The sequence below is a fragment of the Gorilla gorilla genome, chromosome 14 (genome assembly GCF_029281585.2).
Source record: "Gorilla gorilla gorilla isolate KB3781 chromosome 14, NHGRI_mGorGor1-v2.1_pri, whole genome shotgun sequence".
NCBI lineage: Eukaryota > Metazoa > Chordata > Mammalia > Primates > Hominidae > Gorilla > Gorilla gorilla.
The window spans coordinates 26105515-26117884 of record NC_073238.2 but is presented as its reverse complement, the minus strand read 5'-3'; the positions used below and the strand labels follow the sequence as shown (position 1 = coordinate 26117884).

The following is a 12370-nucleotide window of genomic DNA, read 5'->3' as shown; positions in this document are numbered from 1 at the left end:
ATAATGAGCATTTTGCATGGGCCCACTGCACTCTATAACCTTTCAAATTTTCCGAGCAGAAAGACATGACCTTTTCAGTCCTTGTGCCTTCTACGCTGTGCAGTGCTAGTCGGTGCCAGGATAAAGCCAACAGAATCCTCCCAAGTGGCTCCAAGCACAGATGAGGCAATCACGATGGAAAGCACTAATCCGACTCATTTTACTTCCTCTAAACACAGAAGCGCTAACAAGTTTCCTCTACTTAAATGTTGCTTTTGTGTATGTGTCTGTGTTTGTCTGTCATTTAAAGGTATGACCGGGTGCTACCTTGCAGCCTTTTCCTGGTAAACTCTTGGTCATTTTCAACATTTTCCTGACATTCCAGCTGAATAGTTATCATTACTTCAATTTTTAATACAATAATTTAGAGCAATCTATGATTCCAGTTTTCAAAAGTTACAACACACATAAGTACTTCCCTTAAGATGCTGATAACTAGTGAAAACACTATACTGATAATTCTCTACTAAACGGTAAAATAAAGGCTAAAATGTTATTGATGCTTTCTCATTCTGTATACAAAGTGATTTTTCATAGCGTTATTGACTGCATTTCATCTGTTTTGCATATTGTTAATGAACCTTGTTCTCTTTAAAACAAAACAAAACACCTTTCTTTAAAAAAAAGAACTCACTTATTTCCTTGACACCAACATACACTATGACTTCCAAATTACGCCACCTCTGGGGAACAGTTTTTCATATCCTCTCAAGTACTTTTTTTTTTTTTTTTTTTGAGATGGAGTCTCTCTCTGTTGCCCAGGCTGGAGTACAGTGGTGCAATGTCGGCTCACTGCAACCTCTGCCTCCCAGGTTCAAGTGATTCTCCTGCCTCAGCCTCCTGAGTAGCTGGGATTATAGGTGCCCGCCACTATGCTTGGCTAATTTTTTTGTATTTTTAGTAGAGACAGGGTTTCACCATGTTGGTCAGACTGGTCTCGAACTCCTGACCTGATGATCCACCTGCCTCGGCCTCCCAAAGGGCTGCGATTACAGGCATGAGCCACTGCGCCCAGCCAGTAATATTTTTTCTCTGTGTGTTACTTGACATTTTCCACTTTTCTGTTCTCTTTTGTGCATTTGTATTCTATTTTATATTAGTCCATGGTTGTGGCACATATTAAAGATGTTTGTAAATTCTTGTCAAGTAAAATGAATAAACGATCTGATGCCAGTTGTTCTTAAAATTACGTTCCCTCTCAATCTCAGAGGGACTTAATACTCTTCACACTTTTTACCGACTGAATGCAGGAAAATCCCAGGTCATCCATGAAGCCTGTGATTTTGTTGGTTCCACCGTCCAACGTGTCCCAGCTATCATTCAAGAGTGGACATAATGCTCTGCTCCCAGACCACGTCAAAGTGTCCACTCTGGGTACCCCATGACAACCTACTGGCCAGCACTGACTACCACACCCTGTTGAAGTGTCCACTCTGGGTACTCCACGACAACTTACTGGCCAACACTGACTACAGGGCTCTAAACTAAAGGAGAGAACTGTTGGGTGGTTATGCTTGCAATTAGACCCTCCAGGGTGTCTACTACCACTGATGGAAGCAGGGGAAAAGAAATATTATACATTCAGAGTTTGGCTACTCGAAAAGAGTAGGAGTCCCCCAAACACTGGGGACTCCTACTGAAGCATCATATATGAGACATATGAAGAGTAGAAAATGTAGGAAACATTGACAAACATGTATTAAGTCACTTCAATATAAGCCTTGGAAAAGTCTAGGAGCTCTATTAGAGATGCATGAAGAGAATACAGTCAGGGGACCTGGTATGACCAGAGTTGAATAAACAGCATTGCTCACTACTCTTCCTGAAAATAATACTAAAAACAGCAAGAATATATTTTAAAATACAATTTCATTTTAAGTCGAACTAGGAGTAAATAGAAATGGATCATAGACTCAAAAGTACATATAGAGACTCTAAACAGCTGAAATCAAGCAAGCCATGGAAGACCAAAGGAAGAAAAGCACAGTGATGGCTTAAAGGCACAGTGGTGGCTGATTTCAGAAAGGGCTGAAGGCCAGGGACTCTGAAATATAAAAGTTGTATTCTTTGTTTGTAATAATGGATTCAGAACCTCTATGGACCGAGGTCATCGAAGCCTTTCTGGACTCAGTTTCACTCAGAGAAGGTGATGCTCTACAAAGAGCCGATGACTTAGGTGTATCTGCAGAAGCCACTGAATTCTATGGCAGTGAAGGAGAAGACTGTTGGGTTGTTAAGCTCTTAGCCGTATCTGCAGAAGCCACTGAATCCTATGATGGTGAAGGAGAAGACTTAGCCATATCTGCAGAAGCCACCTAATTCTATGGTGGTGAAGGAGAAGATTTAGCCATATCTGCAGAAGCCATTTAATCCTATGGTGGTGAAGGAGAAGACTGTTGGGTTGTTAAGCTCTTAGCCATATCTGCAGAAGCCACCTAATTCTATGGTGGTGAAGGAGAAGACTTAGCCATATCTGCAGAATCCATCTAATCCTATGGGGGTGAAGGAGAAGACTTAGCCGTATCTGCAGAAGCCACCTAATTCTATGAAGGTGAAGGAGAAGACTTAGCCGTATCTGCAGAAGCCACCTAATTCTATGGTGGTGAAGGAGAAGACTTAGCCATATTTGCAGAATCCATCTAATTCTATGGTGGTGAAGGAGAAGACTTAGCCGTATCTGCAGAAGCCACCTAATTCTATGGTGGTGAAGGAGAAGACTTAGCCATATTTGCAGAATCCATCTAATTCTATGGTGGTGAAGGAGAAGACTTAGCCGTATCTGCAGAAGCCACCTAATTCTATGGTGGTGAAAGAGAAGACTTAGCCGTATCTGCAGAAGCCATCTAATTCTATGGTGGTGAAGGAGAAGATTTAGCCATATTTGCAGAATCCATCCAATTCTACGGTGGTGAAGGAGAAGACTTAGCCGTATCTGCAGAAGCCTCCTAATTCTACGGTGGTGAAGGAGAAGACTTAGCTGTATCTGCAGAAGCCATCTAATTCTATGGTGGTGAAGGAGAAGATTGTTGGGTTGCTAAGTTTGCAAGACAACTTTGCCTCCTCCTTTCATCTTCATAGAAACTTTTCACAAATTATTGGTTCAAAACATTTCAATTAATTCAGTAATTAATAATTATTGATTTATGTAAAGACACTACAAGAAAAAACTATGGGGAAAAATGCAAACTTATCAATGGAGAAAGATCACACAACAAAAATCAATGCCAAAAGCAAGATGAAAATGTTACCCAAATATTTTGCCATGAAATGAAAACTTAATGGAGCTGTCAGATCAAAAATGGAAGACCATGAAGCAGAAATATAAGAACTCAGAGAAAGAAGTGGTGAAACGTTAGAATAAAAAAATGTGCTGACAAAAACCAGCAAACATGAAGAAAAAGCAAAATCTTCATAGAAATGAAGGTGAACCTAGAAGAAGTAGAGAAATTAAAACAGACTTTAGAAAACTCAGTAAGGAACATAGAAAATATAAATAAAAATGTAAAAGTAAATACAGTAAAATTAAAGGGAAAATCTAAAAATTATTAGAAGGAAAACAGTGGCTACAGAAGATAAGCAGAGACAATCTAAAATATATCAAAAAAGGGAGGTATGGGAAGAAAAAAAAAGACAGCATTGAAACAGCATGAATCCCTTTAAGAACTGATTCAACAAAACTTTTCCAGAATAAAATTAGGTTCCACAGAAAAGGAAACACTAAGAACACCCTAGAAAATTTTAAAGAAACATTAAGGAAAAGATCCTTTAATCAAGCCACTCTTAAAAAAGAGAATGTAACAGGCTAGTCTCATATTTTTTCCTAGCAAAATTTAATGCCAAGATACAGTGGCCCATTACCTACAAGATATTCAAAAAGTGGAATGAAAACCAAAGGTTTTATACCTAGTCAGGCTACATTTCAAAGTATACTTCAGGCAGTTTTAAATACACACAAACTCAGGGAATATTTTCCTACTTGGGAAAAGTCCCAGAGAACAAACTTTAGCCAACAAAGAGATAACCAAGGAAAAACTATGGTGAAATATTATAATTGTGAATTGCATTGACTAAAACTAAAATAAACATGAGAACCAGGGTAATAAAATGAATATAAATGCCTTATGCCCTGGAAATAAACCAATATTGAAACTAACAAAAAGTAGAAGAAGAAGGAGGAAAGAATGGAAGACATAGGGTAGATCAAGGCTGCTGCATACGATGTTTGTACAGTTTTCAACTTTGAGGGGTCTCGTTTGCTGAGACCCTGACATCATCTGCAGCTCCAGAGCTGAGAGACATGATGTGCACACACACAGGTGGGGGTCTGAGGAGGAGGACTTGGTCAACTCAGCTATAACAGCCAGGACTCAAAGTGGATCATTCAAAGCAGTAAATAAAATGTTAGAAGTGTATGTAATAGCAAAATAACAAATACTAAATAACATGCCACGGATACTCTCATTGACCTAATTCTAGTAGTGAGAGGCCTGGAAGGGAGTAGAAAGAGAAACCACCTAGTCTTAACACAGCAGAAAATAGAGAAGTAATCACTCCTGGGTAAAAGAAGAGATCATAAAAATACTGCATAAAGCTGTCATTTAAAAAATTACCACTGAGCAAGTCCCAAACGAAACTACAAGAAAAAAGTTTTTCTCAAGCAAATAAATCAGATCACATAGAAAACAACTTTTAAAATTTATGAACACATAAGATGCTATCATATATGCATGAAACACCAAGCATAACTGTTATATCAATAAATATAAATGTAAATATGATATACACATATATAATTAACCATTACTGAAGGACTTAAAAAAGAATTTGATCAGATTTCCAGAGAAGAGGAGCTTGGGATACTCTTTTCCCCACAGTGAAACAACCGTTTAACTGGTAAAAATTATAAAACACATTTAAAGTCTCTGGAAATTGACCTAAGGGCAGATGCAAATTAATAAGCATTTATTCAAGAAAATCTCCTAAATGTTGATAAAACAGTGGAAGTCTGTGTCCTCTGAGCCAGAGCTAGTTCCTATTCCCTCCTCCAGCTCCATGTCACAGGAGATCTTCTCCACATCACATGACCACACGTCACATGACCAGGAACATGGGAACTCCTTTTCAGCCCCACTCCCAGTCAAAGACGTATGATTACACCCCAGGTGATCTCATCCCTAGACACCACCCCTCTAAGTAAAGGAAATTAGGATGCCATCTCACATCAAGGGGACAGATGAGATGTTTCAACAATGTTGATGTTTGGACAACTAGGAAGATATATGAAAAAATAAAGTTAGATTCATTTCCCACATCACATACCAAAATAAATTCCAAGTACGACAAAAACTTTAATGTGAATAAAAATAAAACTATACAAAAACATAAAATAACATTAAAGAATTTCTTTAAAACCTGGAAGTGAGGATGACCTTTTTATTTCTGAAAATCCAGAATCCATAAAGTATTAACATTTTATCATACAAATTAAAAATTTCTACATGGCAAAAAATAAGGTATTTGGATCTAGAGACATATAATAAATTGGAGGGCAGACATTTGTAATCATATCACAGACAACGAGTGAATCTCTCTGTACAGGAAGTTTTAGAAATGTAGAAGGAAAAGATAAACAACAGAAAAGGATTCAAAGATAAATGGTTCTCAGAAAAATTCAAATAATTTTTTGATAGATGTCAACCTCAGTTATAAAATGAGAAAAGCATTTAAATTACCATGAAATAACATTTTTCACCTTTAGATTGGCAAGAACTAAAATTTTTATAATATATATCATCAGTAAGGCTGTGGAGTGTAAGCTTTTACTACCTCTATTGAGGGCAATTAGTATCTATCAAAGTTGCAAATACCTGTAATATTTGACAGAGCATTCCCACTTTGGGGTTTATACAACATACTTGAACATGTGTAAAATAATGTATGCATAAGTGTACTCATCAAAGCTATTAACTATTAACAAAAGATTCAAAATAATTTTATTCTTCAATCTTGGACTAGTTAAGTAAATTATTGTCTAAGTTCAATGGAATGCTATGTCTTCATTTTAAAAATACATAAAGTCTACATATTGTCTTATATGAAATATTATTTAGAGAAAAAATAAGGTTTAAAACAGTGTGTTTAATAAACTGTCCTTGCTGTAAAAAGAGAAAACATAAAGGTATACATTTATTTTTGCTTGCATATGCCAACAGAAACCCTAGAAGAACGCAAAAGAAACTAATGACATCAGTAGCCTCATGATGTGGCCATGGGGACTGAAATGGAGACAATTACGAGATTAGGAGGAAGACTTTTCAATGTATACTTTTACATTTTTTAGATATTTAGCCATGTGCATTGATTTCCTACTTCAAAAAGTACCCAAATTTTAAAATAAAAGATATAAAATTCAAGATAATATAGATCAAATAATCCATTCACCCTGGCCCAGTCACCACTCCTTCCTCTACACAAATACGCACCTACAGAGAATTTTTGAAATCCTCTAGAGAAATACACACCTACAGAGAAGTTTTGCAAAAATAAAAATAAAAAAGCAAGAGGCAAAGCAGTGTTTATTACTACCTGAGATGCTTTTGCCCCCCTAACCCCCACAGACTGAACCACTTGGAGAAATTGTCCAGCCTTGCATAGACACAGAAATGGGCTCCTCTCTTGAAAGCAATTCTGAACCTCAGTGTTACACCGGGCCCAGAACACAAACACGGGGAAGCAGGGATAGAAGAGGAATAACAATGCCTCCAAAGACTGGGGTTAACCTAGGCCTTCCCAAGCTGGAGAAGTAGATGAGCACCAGGCTGCCACAGCTAGTAGGGTGCAGGCACTGGCCCCTGAAATTCTCATTCTGTTTCTCCCAAGAAATGTCTGAAGGGAGGTCAATGTCTGCTCAATGATCTTGCCCTTGTGCTCAGAATAAGAAGCTTCTGATTTTTACCCCTTCCAGGCCCCACCTGTAAACAATGTAAACCAATCAGGTATCACAAAACCTGAACGCTACGCCTTATTTTGGGGAAATGAACTTTATTGCTCTTGATCTACACTCAGCTCTTGTAGAAAAGTGGGAGCGTGGGAGACACAAAAGGGTAGAGAAAGAGCCCTGTGCTTACCAGGGAGGCTACTGTGGTGTTTCGGAGGCTAAGTTCAGGAGTTTATCCAGCACAGAAGGCAGGGGTTTAATGCCTCTTATCAATAAATATTTACACATAGAACTTGCATGCATTGAATCTATAATGTGCATACATTTCTTGTACCTGAAAATATCTAATATTAAACCAAGGAGAAATATAATTATAGATAATATAATACACATAGTTATAGCATACAGTTTAGATGAAGCATTTTTGCATGCTAGGGTAGACAATACACACAGTTACAGCATACATCGTAGATGAAGCATTTTTGTATGCTAGGGTAAACACAAAACGTGTTTGCTATGAAGGCTGTGGCAGTCTGTACACCTAGCCAATCATTTGCATGCTATTAAATAACACGTTTGCAGTAAAACTAGAAGGCAATAAAGCTGTATCCATGTGTTCTCTAACCTATTTGATCAATGCTGCCATAAGAGCTTCAGAGATTGAATATTTGTGTGGCTCTCAATTTTGCTCACAATTTACATAAATTAGAAGTTTAAATGTAGGATAATGGTAATAATTTATGTCATCTAACAAACAACTCTCTAAAGTCTTTGGAATATAAGGTCTCTGGATAGCCTAAACTTCTAATTAATTGAGGATTACAACTTTAATCAACAATAATTTTTTTAATAATTTAAATATTTTGGGTGAAAATCTTTTCAAACAATTTTCAAAGCCTAAAAGCTTTGAATTTGGTTGATAATTTCTAAGTCAACACTATGAACACTGGGTTACATATAATAGATATAATCTATGTCATACAAACCTGTACACAATAGATATGACGAGGTCTGTTAAACTATGTGGGGTTATTTGCATTGGTCTATTTTTCCACTTACTTTGTGAATTTTTCTCTCCCTTTCCTTGCTGTCAGTGTCCTCATGTAGCAGCTTTTCTCCTTATTTCTAATTTTCTCATTTTACATCTACTACAGGCTTTGAAATTGCATACTGAAGCTTCTTTAAGCAGTATGTAACCTAAGATTAGGCCTTGAAATAAGGGCGAAAGAGATCACTTCCAAGCCACATGTGTGAGATTTGAATGCAGGCCCTTGAAATGATACTTTGGCTGTATACAGGTTTGTTGCTTCCTGCTTTAGGCTACATCTAAAGAAGAGTTTTCTCTGATAAGAGTTTTGGTTAGATTCAACATAACCTTAGAAGAAATGGCTACCCTATTTTATTTATGCTTTGCTTTTTTTACAAAAAAGAAATTTTATTAAAATGTATATAAAATCACGTGATAAAATATTTTTTAAAAAAAGAAAAGAAAAAAGTGAGGTCTTTGAAATGTAAGGCAAAAGGCAAGAGCAGACAGAGCCAGGTATAAGACTCATCACACAACGCAAGCCAACAACCCTCCATCTTTGCCAGAGATGAGGAACAAAGTTGGTTTTATGCTTTGTAGTCCATCCAAAAAGCTAACAAAACTCATATTGTTACTTAGTGTAAATAAAACAATCGCTTCAGTAAAGTGCAAGTTTTTCAGACAGTGAGTCCAGAAAACAATTACTTCTTACTTCCTCCTCAAGAAATCACTGTGAAATGCAAAAATAACGTTCTCGGCAATGACGTTACAAGAAACCCAAAGATGAGTTTTAATAGCATAATTCAATGAAAAATAATTCTACGGGAAAAGAAAAGATTACAGCTCACCAGAAACACAAAATTGCGTATTCCAAAGCACAACCACTGATGGTCTGTGGCTGCTCCTGGTGGCTCAATGGCACTATCTGTGACAGTGTTGGATGCACACAGGTGGTCATCTCCCAGTACAGTGTGAGTCATTCAGCACCTCAAGTCACTGAAGAGTGCCTGACAGACCCTAGGCCCTCCTAGCCCCACATCTCAGTCTTGGTTCCTCAATACATCAGCTAAGTCTTGATTTAAGCAAATGAAAACACAGCAGGGAGCTCTACTATTATTCCAAATATGATTACCCACTATAGGCTTTAGAACAAAGGAAATAGAGACAAATTAATCAAAAGAAGCAAAATATCTAGTAAAGACATTACTGTCAGTGGTTTGTGGTTAATGAGTGAGTGACCTGGATAAGGACTACTTATTGCTAAAGGCATCCTCCAATACACAGAGTGGGGAAAGTGAAAGAAAATTAAACACACAAAAACAGCACTACTCTTTTTTGCCCGTGACAGCAAGCCAAAATGTCAACACCAGCTCCTTAACTTTACTTTCCATGTAAGCAAGCAGCATTAGCATTTCTCTAGAGGAAAGGACAAAAAAATAGTTCATAACAAGGTAACATTTGGAATTAAAAACATAAACTGGTGTGGTTCAACAAAGCCAGATTTTTCAGTGCAAACAATGTATCAACTGTCAGTTGAGTGAAAAGATAACCCAGTCTCCAATGCCTAGGGGCCTGGAATTATACACTGCAAGGTATTGTGCATCAATTTCCTATGTGTCAGAGAAAGGAACAGTTTAGCCTTGACACCAAGAGGTCTGCACACACAAATACCTAAAAGTAACCTAAAAGTCTATCCACGTTCTTAGCCCACTTTTGGATGGGATTATTTGTTTGTTTCTTGCTAATTTGTTTGAGTCCATTGTAGATTCTGGATATCAGTCCTGTGTCAGATGTATAGATTGTGAAGATTTTCTCCCACTCTGTGTGTTGTCTGTTTACTCTGCTGACTGTTCCTTTTGCTGTGCAAAAGCTCTTTAGTTTGATTAGGTCCCAGCTATTTATTTTTGTTCTTATTGCGTTTGCTTATGGGTTCTTGTTCATGAAATCCTTGCCTAAGCTAATGTCTACTAGAGTTTTCCCAATGTTGTCTTTTATAGTTTCTTGTCTTGGATTTAAGTCCTTCATCCATCTTGAGTACCACTTGTTCCCCAATAACCTATGGAAATACAAATATTAAAAAATACAAAAATACAAAATAAAAGTCACTTAGCACTCAATTGCAGTATGTCTAAACCTCTTGGAAAGATGGATGCCTTTCAACTATTAAAATTATTTTTTAACTATATATCTGAAAAGTATTATTAATAAAGATTCTTGAATGTAGCAGTTATAGTTCCAGAGAAAGAGTGCCAGGTGTACAGCTCTTAGAATGTAAGCTATTAAGATGCAGAAATTGTATCTGTGCAAATCACTTTGTTCAACACCAAAAGCATGTCAGCAAGAAGTGAAATATTTACAAACTTTTTTTGATGACAATGACAAGGAATCAGGACCCTTGATTAGAAGAGATGGATATCCAAGTCAAACCAGCTATCTTAGAAAAGAAATTGGGAGCTCCCCTTACCAAATGTTGAGAAGAGCAGAAGCAGAGCTGGGCCTCAAGCTAGTGCCAACATCTGAAAAGGGGCTGTTGGGAAGAGCAGAAGCAGAACTGGGCCTCAAGCTAGTGCCAGCATCTGAGCATCTGAAAAGGGGCCAGGACTCCCTGTCTCTAAGTCTTTCATTCGCGCTTTCTTGGTATCTTGGCTTTATCTCCAAACCAAAATCCTTTTCTTCCCTAGAGGAGGAAATAGAACTCCAGTAGCTCTCTGCTAGCATCAAGCTAAGCTGAGGTATAAAAACTCTCTTCTACTTAGTTCTGTGCATGGACAGAATCATCTGCCTACTCACAAACCAATCCTGTATTGGGGGTGTGACATTCTGATCTCCCAGGTTGGGTCATGTGCCTACCCTTAGGGTAGGAGGCAGGGATTTATGAGTTGGGTGAGGAAAGAGAAGTAGTTCCTGCAGAAGAAAGGAACATGCACTGAACTACAGAAATGGAGAGAAGCAATGAATATTAAAAGAAGTAGACTGATGTTAGGAGAAAATGGCAAAACTAGGGTAGATTCCCATATATCTCAGCAGGAGTACTAGAGAGCCCCATGTGTTAATACACAAGAATACATTTTATAGAAGATGTTATTATTATTTGTATGCAACTGGATACTCAGTTGAATTCATACATGAATGCATAATGCCATCGCTCACTACCAAAAATTTTGCAGTAGAGCTTCCCACATTTGGGGCAATTCCAGGGATCAGCATATCCCTATAATGGATCCAGAGTGGAATAGATAAGCCTTGCCCTGGGAAAACTGACTTTAAGATCATGGTATCTGCCCTGCCAGGTAAGTATGGAACTGGATATTTCTAAGGCACATTGGAACAAACGCCATTTTTAGCCACAAGTTATGGGTATCTTGAAAAGCCCTTATTGCAAAACACATAGAAATAGCAGGTAAAATACAGTCAACATGGACTTAAATGCCTAGTTGTGCTTCCAGGAGGATAAGGAAACCCTCGGGGGAAGATGGCAAAGCAGAAAACCTGAATGGCCAATGAATGCAAAACCATGGCTGCTAGGGAAACATTTCCCAACCTCAAGAATCTAGAGATGTAAATCTGAAGGCTGAGTGGGGTGGCAGAAGACAAGGCTTTAGGTCACTGCCAGGTAGAGACCTCTGCATACATTCAGAACTCATTAATCAGGAATTAAAAGCTTCTAACAAAAGTAAAGAGATAAAAAAGGAGCTTGCTCATTTCATGTTCAGTGCAGCATTATTCATAATAGCCAAGAGGTAAAAGCAACCTAAATATCTGTCAAGAGATGAATGGATTTTAAAAAGTGGTATATAAACAATAAATTATTATTCAGCCTTAAAAAAGAAGGAAATCCTTTCATATGTCATAACATAGATAAACCTTGGGGACACTATACTAAGTGAAATAAACTAGTCACAAAAATACAAACACAGTGCTGCATGATCCTTCTTATATGAGGTTTTTAAAGTAGTCAAACTCTTAGAAACAGAGACATAAAATGACAGATGCCAGGGACTAGCGGAGGGGGAAAAGAGGACTTGTTCAATGGGTATAGAGTTTTATAGGTGAATCCCACACTCTAATCCTACTCAAGCTGGTATAGAGGATGGGAACAAAGATAAGACTATAGACTTATGAACAACAAAATGTGTAAACCAAGCATTCTATACCTAGCCAAACTGTCATTCACATATGGAGACAAAAAGAGAAAAAGAGTTTCAAACATGCAGGAATGTAGGACAATCATTTGTACAACCTTACTGAAAAATTGTTCTCTGAATTAAAATAAATGTGGCCAGGCACAGTGGCTCATGCCTGTAATCCCAACACTTTCGGAGGCCAAGGTGGATGGATCACTTGAGGCCAAGGTTCAAGGCCATCCT

General features: G+C 37.7%; 1 long non-coding RNA gene and 1 pseudogene across 1 annotated transcript in view; both read right to left on the bottom strand.

Moving 5' to 3' along the window:
- Positions 1 to 12370, bottom strand: part of LOC115931739 (uncharacterized) — a 96289-nt gene that overhangs the window by 20382 nt on the left and 63537 nt on the right. The gene's annotated exons all lie outside the window — the stretch shown is intronic.
- Positions 11126 to 11301, bottom strand: LOC115932896 (uncharacterized; annotated as a pseudogene).